Source organism: Leuresthes tenuis, unplaced genomic scaffold (assembly GCF_036924035.1).
Source record: "Leuresthes tenuis unplaced genomic scaffold, fLeuTen1.0.hap1 SCAF_17, whole genome shotgun sequence".
In the NCBI taxonomy this organism is placed as follows: domain Eukaryota; kingdom Metazoa; phylum Chordata; class Actinopteri; order Atheriniformes; family Atherinopsidae; genus Leuresthes; species Leuresthes tenuis.
In genome coordinates this window covers 26758176-26771600 of record NW_027325371.1, presented here as the reverse complement: position 1 = coordinate 26771600, position 13425 = coordinate 26758176, and the positions used below count along the sequence as shown (strand labels likewise).

The 13425-nt window shown below is 43.3% G+C and overlaps 2 non-coding genes across 2 annotated transcripts; both read right to left on the bottom strand.

Moving 5' to 3' along the window:
• Nucleotides 1-8974: 8974 nt before the first annotated feature.
• On the bottom strand, nt 8975-9158 carry LOC140274382 (U2 spliceosomal RNA). Its single transcript, XR_011908337.1, has one exon. It is a non-coding gene; the product is annotated as a U2 spliceosomal RNA (small nuclear RNA).
• Nucleotides 9159-9466: 308 nt separating this feature from the next.
• Nucleotides 9467-9580, bottom strand: LOC140274148 (U5 spliceosomal RNA). Its single transcript, XR_011908127.1, has one exon. It is a non-coding gene; the product is annotated as a U5 spliceosomal RNA (small nuclear RNA).
• Nucleotides 9581-13425: the final 3845 nt, after the last annotated feature.

Here is a 13425-nt window from a genome sequence, read left to right as displayed (position 1 = left end):
TTTGACATTCGCACCTTCTCTCACTCGCCTTTTACTATGGTCGGCCATTCATAGCTTCCTCTCCACCATACTTGTATGGTGGGATATTCACACCCACCTGCATCCGAAGACCTCCGCCCCCACTTTTGTTGATATTTAGTCGGTCATTCGCACCTTACCCGCTTTTGGCAAACTATGGCCTTCTTGCAGCCAAACACCTCTGATCTCGCTTTTGATGATGTAAGGTTGGGCATTCAGACCTTGCTTCACCTGCTTTTCACCAAATATAGTCGGACATTAACACCTTCTTGCAGCCGAACACTTCCGCTCCACCTTTTAGTGTTCTATCACACCTTTTTTTCACCGCATTTTATACATTATGGTTGGAAATCTTCAACCACTCTCATCCGAAGACCTCTCCTCCCGCTTTTGTTAATATATTTGAACTTTAGTCGGACATTCAAACCTTCCTGCAGCTTAACCACCTCCGCTCCCTGTTTTGATCATATATGGTGTGGCAATACTACCTTTTCTTACCCGTTTGTGAGTAATTATGGCTGGACATTCACACCTACTTGCAGCCGAACACAACCTCTCTCGCTTTTGATGATGTATGGACCGGCATTCTTACCTTTTCTAACACATTTTTCAGCAATTATGGTCGGAGATTCACACCTACTCACAGCCGAACAACTCCGCTCCCGCATTTGATGGTGTATAGTCGGGCATTCTCACCCTTTCTCATCAGCTTTTTGCAAATTATGATCTGACATTCACACCTACTTGCAGTCGAACAGATCTGCTCCCGCTTTTGATTATGTATGGTTGGATATTCGAACCTTTTCTTAACTGCTTTTTACAAATTTTGGTCGGACGTTCACACCTTCTTGTAGCCGAACACATGCACTCCTGCTTTTGATGATGTATGGTTGGGCATTCGCACCTTTTTTTTTACCCATTTTTCAGGTATTATGGGTGGACATTCACACCTTCTTGCAGCTGAACACCTCCTCTCCCACTTATGATCATGTGTGGTTTGATTTTCGAAAATGTTCTTTCATGTTTTCTAGCAATTATTGATGGACATTTAGACCTTCTTGCAGCTGAACACCACCTCTCCCGATTTTGATTATGTATGGACCGGCATTTTTACCTTTTCTAACACATTTTTCAGCAATTATGGTTGGAGATTCACACCTACTCACAGCCGAACAACTCCGCTACCGCATTTGATGGTGTATAGTCGGGCATTCTCACCCTTTCTCATCAGCTTTTTGCAAATTATGATCTGACATTCACACCTACTTCCAGTCGAACAGCTCTGCTCCCGCTTTTGATTATGTTTGGTTAGATATTCAAACCTTTTCTTAACTGCTTTTTACAAACTTTGGTCGGACGTTCACAATATCTTGCAGCCGAACACCTCCGCTTCCGCTTTTGATGGTGTATATTCGGGCATACGAACCTTTTCTTACCCGCTTTTTACAAACCAAGGTCGGACTTTCACACCTTCTCTTAGCTGAAAAACTCCGCTCCCTCTTTTGATTGTGTACAGTCGGGTAATTTAACCTTTTCTTACCCGCTTTTTACCATCTATGGTCGGACATTCACACCGTCTTACAGCGGAACACCTCCGCTCCCTCTTTTGATGATGTATGGTTAGGCATTCGCACCTTTTCTTACCCATTTTTCACTAATTATGGGTAGATATTCACACCTTCTTGCAGCTGAACACCTCCTCTCCCGCTTATGATCATGTGCAGTTTGATATTCGAAAATTTTCTTTCATGTTTTCTAGCAATTATTGATGGACATTCAGACCGTCTTGCAGCTGAACACCTCCGCTCCCACTTTTGATGGTGTATAGTCGGGCTTTCGAGCCTTTTCTTCCCCGTTTTTTACAAATTATGGATGGACATTCAGACCTTCTTGCAGCCGAAAACCTCCACTCCCTCTTTTGATCATACATTGTCGGGCATTCGCACCTTTTCTTACCCGCTTTTTACAAACCATGGTCGGACTTTCACACCTTTTAGGAGCCGAACAACTCCGCTCCTGCTATTGATTGTGTACAGTCGGGTATTTTAACCTTTTCTTATCCGCTTTTTACCAACTATGGTTGGACATTCACACCTTCTTACAGCAGAACACCTCCGCTCCCTGTTTTGATTATGTATGGTTTGACATTCGCACCTTCTCTCACCCGCCTTTTACTATGGTCGGCCATTCACAGCTTCCTCTCCACCATACTTGTATGGTGGGATATTCACACCCACTTGCATCCGAAGACCTCCGCCCCCACTTTTGTTGATATTTAGTCGGTCATTCGCACCTTACCCGCTTTTGGCAAACTATGGCCTTCTTGCAGCCAAACACCTCTGATCTCGCTTTTGATGATGTAAGGTTGGGCATTCAGACCTTGCTTCACCTGCTTTTCACCAAATATAGTCGGACATTCACACCCACTTGCATCCGAAGACCTCCGCCCCAAATTTTGTTGATATTTAGTCGGACATTCGCACCTTACCCGCTTTTGGCAAACTATGGCCTTCTTGCAGCCAAACACCTCTGATCTCGCTTTTGATGATGTAAGGTTGGGCATTCAGACCTTGCTTCACCTGCTTTTCACCAAATATAGTCGGACATTCACACCTTCTTGCAGCCGAACACTTCCGCTCCACCTTTTGATGATGTATGGTTAGGCATTCGCACCTTTTCTTACCCATTTTTCACTAATTATGGGTAGACATTCACACCTTCTTGCAGCTGAACACCTCCTCTCCCGCTTATGATCATGTGCAGTTTGATATTCGAAAATTTTCTTTCATGTTTTCTAGCAATTATTGATGGACATTCAGACCGTCTTGCAGCTGAACACCTCCGCTCCCACTTTTGATGGTGTATAGTCGGGCTTTCGAGCCTTTTCTTCCCCGTTTTTTACAAATTATGGTTGGACATTCAGACCTTCTTGCAGCCGAAAACCTCCACTCCCTCTTTTGATCATACATTGTCGGGCATTCGCACCTTTTCTTACCCGCTTTTTACAAACCATGGTCGGACTTTCACACCTTTTAGGAGCCGAACAACTCCGCTCCTGCTATTGATTGTGTACAGTCGGGTATTTTAACCTTTTCTTACCCGCTTTTTACCAACTATGGTTGGACATTCACACCTTCTTACAGCAGAACACCTCCGCTCCCTGTTTTGATTATGTATGGTTTGACATTCCCACCTTCTCTCACCCGCCTTTTACTATGGTCGGCCATTCACAGCTTCCTCTCCACCATACTTGTATGGTGGGATATTCACACCCACTTGCATCCGAAGACCTCCGCCCCCACTTTTGTTGATATTTAGTCAATCATTCGCACCTTACCCGCTTTTGGCAAACTATGGCCTTCTTGCAGCCAAACACCTCTGATCTCGCTTTTGATGATGTAAGGTTGGGCATTCAGACCTTGCTTCACCTGCTTTTCACCAAATATAGTCGGACATTCACACCCACTTGCATCCGAAGACCTCCGCCCCAAATTTTGTTGATATTTAGTCGGACATTCGCACCTTCTTGCAGCCGAACACTTCCGCTCCACCTTTTAGTGTTCTATCACACCTTTTTCTTCACCGCATTTTATACATTATGGTTGGAAATTTTCAACCACTCTCATCCGAAGACTTCTCCTCCCGCTTTTGTTAATATATTTGAACTTTAGTTGGACATTCAAACCTTCTTGCAGCTGAACCACCTCCGCTCCCTATTTTGATCATATATGGTCTGGCAATACTACCTTTTCTTACCCGTTTGTGAGTAATTATGGCTGGACATTCACACCTACTTGCAGCCGAACACAACCTCTCTCGCTTTTGATGATGTATGGACCGGCATTCTTACCTTTTCTAACACATTTTTCAGCAATTATGGTCGGAGATTCACACCTACTCACAGCCGAACAACTCCGCTCCCGCATTTGATGGTGTATAGTCGGGCATTCTCACCCTTTCTCATCAGCTTTTTGCAAATTATGATCTGACATTCACACCTACTTGCAGTCGAACAGCTCTGCTCCCGCTTTTGATTATGTATGGTTGGATATTCGAACCTTTTCTTAACTGCTTTTTACAAACTTTGGTCGGACGTTCACACCTTCTTGTAGCCGAACACATGCACTCCTGCTTTTGATGATGTATGGTTGGGCATTCGCACCTTTTTTTGACCCATTTTTCAGGTATTATGGGTGGACATTCACACCTTCTTGCAGCTGAACACCTCCTCTCCCACTTATGATCATGTGTGGTTTGATTTTCGAAAATTTTCTTTCATGTTTTCTAGCAATTATTGATGGACATTTAGACCTTCTTGCAGCTGAACACCACCTCTCCCCATTTTGATTATGTATGGACCGGCATTTTTACCTTTTCTAACACATTTTTCAGCAATTATGGTTGGAGATTCACACCTACTCACAGCCGAACAACTCCGCTACCGCATTTGATGGTGTATAGTCGGGCATTCTCACCCTTTCTCATCAGCTTTTTGCAAATTATGATCTGACATTCACACCTACTTCCAGTCGAACAGCTCTGCTCCTGCTTTTGATTATGTTTGGTTAGATATTCAACCTTTTCTTAACTGCTTTTTACAAACTTTGGTCGGATGTTCACAATATCTTGCAGCCGAACACCTCCGCTTCCGCTTTTGATGGTGTATATTCGGGCATACGAACCTTTTCTTACCCGCTTTTTACAAACCAAGGTCGGACTTTCACACCTTCTCTTAGCTGAACAACTCCGCTCCCTCTTTTGATTGTGTACAGTCGGGTAATTTAACCTTTTCTTACCCGCTTTTTACCATCTATGGTCGGACATTCACACCGTCTTACAGCGGAACACCTCCGCTCCCTCTTTTGATGATGTATGGTTAGGCATTCGCACCTTTTCTTACCCATTTTTCAGTAATTATGGGTAGACATTCACACCTTCTTGCAGCTGAACACCTCCTCTCCCGCTTATGATCATGTGCAGTTTGATATTCGAAAATTTTCTTTCATGTTTTCTAGCAATTATTGATGGACATTCAGACCGTCTTGCAGCTGAACACCTCCGCTCCCACTTTTGATGGTGTATAGTCGGGCTTTCGAGCCTTTTCTTCCCCGGTTTTTACAAATTATTGTTGGACATTCAGACCTTCTTGCAGCCGAAAACCTCCACTCCCTCTTTTGATCATACATTGTCGGGCATTCGCACCTTTTCTTACCCGCTTTTTACAAACCATGGTCGGACTTTCACACCTTTTAGTAGCCGAACAACTCCGCTCCTGCTATTGATTGTGTACAGTCGGGTATTTTAACCTTTTCTTACCCGCTTTTTACCAACTATGGTTGGACATTCACACCTTCTTACAGCAGAACACCTCCGCTCCCTGTTTTGATTATGTATGGTTTGACATTCGCACCTTCTCTCACCCGCCTTTTACTATGGTCGGCCATTCACAGCTTCCTCTCCACCATACTTGTATGGTGGGATATTCACACCCACTTGCATCCGAAGACCTCCGCCCCCACTTTTGTTGATATTTAGTCGGTCATTCGCACCTTACCTGCTTTTGGCAAACTATGGCCTTCTTGCAGCCAAACACCTCTGATCTCGCTTTTGATGATGTAAGGTTGGGCATTCAGACCTTGCTTCACCTGCTTTTCACCAAATATAGTCGGACATTCACACCTTCTTGCAGCCGAACACTTCCGCTTTTAGTGTTCTATGAGGCATTCACATATTTTTTTTCACCGTATTTTATAGATTATGGTTGGAAATTCTCACCCACTCTCATTCGAAGACCTCTCCTCCCGCTTTTGTTAATATATAGTCGGGCATTCGAACCTTTTCTTACCCGCTTTTTACAAATTATGGTCGAACATTCACTCCTACTTGCAGCTGAATACTTCCGCTCCACCTTTTAGGTATGTATGGTTGGCATTTGCACCTCTTTTTATACTGATTGCTGAAGATTAAGTTGTTCTTTCTCAAACTACAAATTTTTTTTAATTGTTGAAACTTGATTTGAAGTGGATAAATAAGGAGGACAAACAGTTTTAAGTCAGGCTGATAGAAGGAATTAATTTTATAGCAAAATCTGTATTTCGTCATATGTCGAGAGATGCTTATTTCTGAAGAAGTTCTTTCTCATTCTACAAAGTACAACGTTGTTTATCGTTGAAACTTGATTAGACATGAATATATATGAAGGACAAAGCAGTCTTAACTTGGTTTGAGTTAATGAATTCTTTTTATAGGAGAATCCGAATTCGTGCATAACTCATAAAATAGAGCTTATTTTCGGATTCCTGAAGAATGAGTCTGGTTCTTTCTCATAATACAAAGTTTGTTGTTTATTGTTGAAACTTCATCAGAAGTGAGGAAATAAATGAATGCCTATCAACAAATGTGGGATCTAAACTCTAGTGCTTCCTCTAAAATAATTTCCTTTCTCAATTTAGAAATGTGTGTGTGTAAGTCACAACACCCGTGACACCAAAACGGCTTTCTTTTCTCTACACTCTGCACTATGAGCACACACACCAAATCAGAAAGGCTTTTTTCTCTCTTTTCTACATTATGGACTGTGGGGACACAAAACCGCTCTCTCTCTTTTTTTTTTTTTTATCGTGTGCCAGGGCGTTGTCTCACGTATTAGATTATGCTTAAGATACGAATGGGTTTATCAGTCACATCAGAATCCATACATACTGATCCTCCCGTAATAAAATGGTCGGATCTTATCAAACACACTTTGTTTCTTGTGACAATCAAGTCAGCGAAACAGCGTATACACGTCAAGACACTGAATCAAGTTTGCCACAAGAACTCATAAGTTTGGCAGTATTGCTCTGCCGTCAGCAATCATACACCCATTTTATTTTCGTGAGACATGTGCAAACACCTGTTCATCTACTGTTCTATCACTATGAATTAGTGATCTATTATCAATAAGGATACTTCTACAACTACTATCAAAGTATGTCCGGACTTCTTATGTTGTCAGTTGCTATATATGAATAAGTGGGTAGCTACTGACAAGCATTAAGCATGTCACACAGCCCAAACATATAACATTTCAGGACACACCACACAGTTAACAACCACAGTGAAGTGTCAAAGCCCAAACATGTAATGAAAAAATGAAAGGTATGACCTTTTAGAAGATATACAGCTTTACATGCTAGGGCAAGTACCTTTAGTTGTAGGAGGGGATTTTAACTGTATCTTGAGCAGGAAAGATAGAAAAAGAGCAGGGGTAGATTTTAAAGTGGATAAGACTTCGATTTTACTTCAGGGCATATGCAGGGATTTTAAGCTTACTGACTGTTTTAAAACCATGCATCCCAGAGAGGAGGGCTTCACCTGGTTTAGTCATGATGGCACCAGAGCCTCTCGCATTGATTATTTCTTTACTAGAGATTGCCCACCCACTGATGTTAGATTAACCCCTGTTTTCTTTTCAGACCACCTTATGCTCTCCTGCACCCTTTCACCACCTTCTGGTGTGACGGTAGGAAGTGGTCTGTGGAAACTCAACTGTTCCCTGTTGGAGGATGAAATCATAGTCAGTCAGTACAGGGAATGTTATAAAGAGTGGCAGACCCTTCAAGACCTCTACGAAACACATGCACAATGGTGGGAAATGGTGAAGGAAACGACCCAGACTTTTTTTAAACAGCAAGGTAAACGTAAAAAAAGGAAAGAGAATAGATGTATGATGGGACTACATAAACGCTTACAGCGCTACTTTAAACTAAATCAGTGTGGCATAGACTTTAAAGAAGAAATCAAAGATGTCAAAAAGGAAATGTCAGTTTTAGCAGAAATAAAGAGTAAAGGAATTTTTGTAAGAAGCAGGGAGCAGGAAATTGAGGAAGGTGAAAAAGAAAGAAAGTTATAAATAAAAAGGAGTGTATTCAAAATCTAAAAAGAGAAGATGGGTTTTTAACAAAATCCACACAAGAGATGATTGAAACTGTACATACCTTTTATAGTAACATGTACAAAGAGAAACCAGTGCACTTGGAAACATCGGCAGAAATCTTAAAATTCGTTGACAAAACCGTAAAAGAGAATGCACACTTGACACAGAATTTTACTGCTTTAGAGTTAAAAAAATGCCTAACAGGTTTTAAGAGAAGTCGAGCTCCGGGTTTAGACGGGCTTCCTGCAGAATTCTATCTGACCTATTGGGACCTTTTATCATCAGACATTTTAGATGTTTTTAAAGATTTTGAAAAACTCGACCGACTGCCTGACAGTTTTAGAGTGGGAATAGTGACTCTACTTTATAAAAAAAATGATAAGACTGACCTAAAGAATTGGAGGCCCATCACACTTTTAAACTTTGACTGTAAACATTTTAGCAAGGTTTTAGCGACACGGATGTCCTCTGTTTTAGAGGAGGTAATTCACCCAGACCAAGCTTGTGCCATCTCAGGGAGACAACTCACCGACAGCCTCGTACTGATTCGAGACATCATTGATTACGCTAGAGACAGAAACACCCGGCTTGTCATCTTAAATTTAGACTTTGAAAAAGCATTTGATCGGGTCTCGCATCAATATCTCTTTCAGGTGTTGCAGCCATCGAAAAGGGCCCGATTGTTCCTACTTGGTGAGCTTTGCTTGGTTGAGACGCTTGCCCCCCCCCCCTGCTCCTCGGCTGACCAAGTAGAAACAATCTATTCGATGGCTGCCTTGTCTTTTACTCTGTGCAAAAGACAAGGCAGCCACAAACACCACGGGAACACCGTATTGAGGCTTTGTTCTGACCATTCATTCGGTGTCGCGTTTCTTTCAAGCAATTCTCCCGGTTAGCCCGCACTCGGCTCGCTCCCAGAGCCGTGTTAAAGTCCACTTCGCATTCACTCTCTTTTCTCAGCAGATTAAAAGAAAGTTTCATCTTGGGCTCCCTGAAACTTCCATCCTACACCGCTGTTTGCTTTTTCACAAGAGCAGAGGAGAGCGCACCGTTCCCAGCGGCACTGCAGTACCGGGTCGAGGCTTGGAGTGAACGGAGCAAGCTTCTTTTTCAACTCCTATTCTTAAAAATCCATTTAATATGTTGTCCTCGTATAGAGGACATATTAAACTGATAAGAACAGATACTACACTTGATCTTAGCCAAAAGGCCGAGAAGCGATAACTGTCCACTGTTTCAGGTCCGAGGGCCCTTGCTGGCACAATGCGCACTTGTAGCAGTGTTCTTTTTATGGCCATAGGTGGCCAGAGTGTCACGTTGCACCTCCGCCCACCCGCTGCACTGAGCACTCTTCAGCCCTTTTAAATGGTATAACTTTGCACTCCCGCATGCTCCAGCAAGCACCATTCAAGCAACAACTTTGCACTCCAGCTTCGAACATCGGCACAGTCGCAACAAGTAAGGCGACTCTACTCAGAGAAGTCACTCTGCAAAGTAGCAAGATTTCTTTTGCACAGACAGAAAGGGCTTCACCCGCAAAGGTAAAGCCTGCCAATAATAGAAACAACTCATTAGTGCTGCTCTCCACGGAAGTCTTTAGTAAAAGGCGAAAGACTTGTATGTTATGAAGAGAAACCAGAGTACGATTATCCGTCACTGCGGGAGCAGGGCATCAGGCGTGGTGAGCTTTGCTTGGTTGAGACGCTTGGTTGAGTCGATGGCTGCCTTGTCTTTTACTCTATGCAAAAGACAAGGCAGCAACAAAAACACCACGAGAATCCCGTATTGAGGCTTTGTTCTGACCACTCATTCAGTGTCGCGTTTCTTTCAAGCAATTCTCCCGGTTAGCCCACACTCGGCTCGCTCCCATAGCCGTGTTAAAGTCTACTTCGCATTCACTCTCTTTTCTCTCTTGGGATTGGGATTGGGATTTTATCTATAAAATGAATTCCTTCACTCAAACTATGTTAAAACTGCTTTGTCGTTCATATTTACCATGTCTAGAAAGATTTATACAAAAAAAACAACGTTGTACTTTGCAGTAAAAGAAAGAGCAAATCTAAAGTTTCAGGAATCCGAGAATAAGCTTACTTTCATGAGTGCTTCACGATTTCGGATTTTGCTATAAAATGAATTCCTTCACTCAAACTAAATTAAAACTGCTAAACCGCTAATCTGTTACATGTAAGGCAGATGTCAAATTCACCGAAATAGGATCTAAGGGTATTCGGCCAATCGAGCTGTAGCAGCTTCGGTAAAAGAGTATAAGTTGAAGAGTTTGTGAATAAAGGTGTGCGCACACATAGTGAACTGTAGGAAAATAGGCAGGGAGCAATGCCGGCTGGGGTATATGTTCTTGTATGTTGTCTGACTGTTTGATTTGAATGTGTTGTGTAAGTGTCCTGTTGAATGTTTGGGCTTTGACACTTCACTGTGGTTGTTAACTGTGTGGTGTGTCCTGAAATGTTATATGTTTGGGCTGTGTGACATGCTTAATGCTTGTCAGTAGCTACCCACTTATTCATATATAGCAACTGACAACATAAGAAGTCTGGACATACTTTGATAGTAGTTGTAGAAGTATCCTTATTGATAATAGATAAACTAATTCATAGTGATAGAACAGTAGATGAACAGGTGCCTGCACGTCTCACGAAAATAAAATGGGTGTATGATTGCTGACGGCAGAGCAATACTGCCAAACTTATGAGTGCTTGTGGCAAACTTGATTCAGTGTCTTGACGTGTATACGCTGTTTCGCTGACTTGATTGTCACAAGAAACAAAGTGTGTTTGATAAGATCCGACCATTTTATTACGGGAGGATCAGTATGTATGGATTCTGATGTGACTGATAAACCCATTCGTATCTTAAGCATAATCTAATACGTGAGACAACGCCCTGGCACACAATCAAAAAAAAAAAGAGAGAGCGGTTTTGTGTCCCCACAGTCCATAATGTAGAAAAGAGAGAAAAAAGCCTTTCTGATTTGGTGTGTGTGCTCATAGTGCAGAGTGTAGAGAAAAGAGAGAAAAGAAAGCCGTTTTGGTGTCACGGGTGTTGTGACTTACACACACACATTTCTGAATTGAGAAAAGAAATTATTTTAGAGGAAGCAGTAGAGTTTAGATCCCACATTTGTTGATAGGCATTCATTTATTTCTTCACTTCTGATGAAGTTTCAACAATAAACAACAAACTTTGTATTATGAGAAAGAACCAGACTCATTCTTCAGGAATCCGAAAATAAGCACGAATTCGGATTCTCCTATAAAACGAATTAATTAACTCAAACCAAGTTAAGACTGCTTTTTCCTTCATATTTATTCATGTCTAATCAAGTTTCAACGATAAACAACGTTGTACTTTGTAGAATGAGAAAGAACTTCTTCAGCAATAAGCATCTCTCGACATATGACGAAATACAGATTTTGCTATAAAATTAATTTCTTCTATCAGCGTGACTTAAAACTGTTTGTCCTCCTTATTTATCCACTTCAAATCAAGTTTCAACAATTAAAAAAAAATTGTAGTTTGAGAAAGAACAACTTAATCTTCAGCAATCAGTATAAAAAGAGGGCAACAAAAGGTGCAAATGCCAACCATACATCACTAAAAGGTGGAGCGGAAGTATTCAGCGTCAAGTAGGTGTGAATGTTCGACCAAAATTTGTAAAAAGTGGGTAAGAAAAGGTTCGAATGCCCGACTAAATATTAACAAAAGCGGGAGGAGAGGTCTTCGGATGAGAGTGGGTGAGAATTTCCTACCATACAAGTATGGTGGAGAGGAAGCTGTGATTGGCCGACAATAGTAAAAAGCAGGTGAGAAAAGGTGCGAATGTCAAAACATACATGATCAAAAGCAGGAGTGGATGTGTTCGGCTTCAAGAAGGTATGAATGTCCATCAATAATTGCTATAAAACATGAAAGAAAATTTTCGAATATCAAACCGCACATAATCGTAAGCGGGAGAGGAGGTGTTCCGCTGCAAGAAGGTGTGAATATCCACCCATAATTACTGAAAAATGGGTAAGAAAAGGTGCGAATGCCCAACCATACATCATCAAAAGCAGGAGTGGATGTGTTCGGCTACAAGAAGGTTTGAATGTCCGACCATAGTTTGTAAAAAGCGGGTAAGAACAGGTTTGTATGCCCGACTGTACACAATCAAAAGAGGGAGCGGAGTTGTTCAGCTACAAGAAGGTGTGAAAGTCCGACCATGGTTTGTAAAAAGCGGGTAAGAACAGGTTCGTATGCCCGAATATACACCATCAAATGCGGGAGCGGAGGTGTTCGGCTGTGAGTAGGTGTGAATCTCCAACCATAATTGCTGAAAAATGTGTTAGAAAAGGTAAGAATGCCGGTCCATACATCATCAAAAGCGGGAGAAGTGGTGTTCGGCTGCAAGTAGGTGTGAATGTCCAGCCATAATTACTCACAAATGGGCCAGGACGAAAGCCACACTGCATCTCCTGAATCCGAGGCTCGATTATCCGACGGATCCTCCTCTCCAATACCCCCGAATAGACCTTACCAGGGAGGCTGAGGAGTGTGATACCCCTATAGTTGGAACACACCCTCCGGTCCCCCTTTTTAAAGAGGGGGACCACCACCCCAATCTCCCAGTCCAGAGGCACTGTCCCCGATGTCCACGCGATGCTGCAGAGGCGTGTCAGCCAAGACAGCCCTACAACATCCAGAGCCTTGAGAAACTCAGGACGGACCTCATCCACCCCCGGGGCCTTGCCACCGAGGAGCTTTTTGACCACCTCGGCAACCTCAGCCCCAGAAATGGGAGGCCCTGTCTCCGAGCTCTCCGACTCTGCCTCTTCCGAGCACGTGTTGGTAGGATTGAGGAGTTCCTCGAAGTACTCCCCCCACCGACTCACAACATCCCTAGTTGAGGTCAGCAAAGCCCCGTCCCCACTGTAAACAGTGTTGACTGTGAGCCGCTTCCCCCCCCTGAGACGCCGGATGGTGGACCAGAATCTCTTCGAGGCCGTCCGGAAATCGTTCTCCATGGTCTCACCGAACTCCTCCCAGGCCCGAGTTTTTGCCTCAGCAACCGCCGAAGCCGCAGCCCGTCTGGCCTGTCGGTACCTATCAGCTGCTTCCAGGGTCCCACTGGCCAAAAAGGCCCGATAGGACTCCTTCTTCAGCTTGACGGCTTCCCTCACCACTGGTGTCCACCAGCAGGTTCGAGGGTTGCCGCCACGACAGGCACCGACCACCTTACGGCCACAACTCCGATCAGCTGCCTCGGCAATGGAGTCACGGAACATGGCCCATTCGGACTCAATGTCCCCCACCTCCCCCGGGATATGGTTGAAGCTCTGCCGGAGGTGGGAGTTAAAGCTCCTTCTGACGGGGGATTCTGACAAACGCTCCCAGCAGACCCTCACAATACGTTTGGGCCTGCCAGGTCTGATCGGCATCCTCCCCCACCAGCGGAGCCAACTCACCACCAGGTGGTGATCAGTTGACAGCTC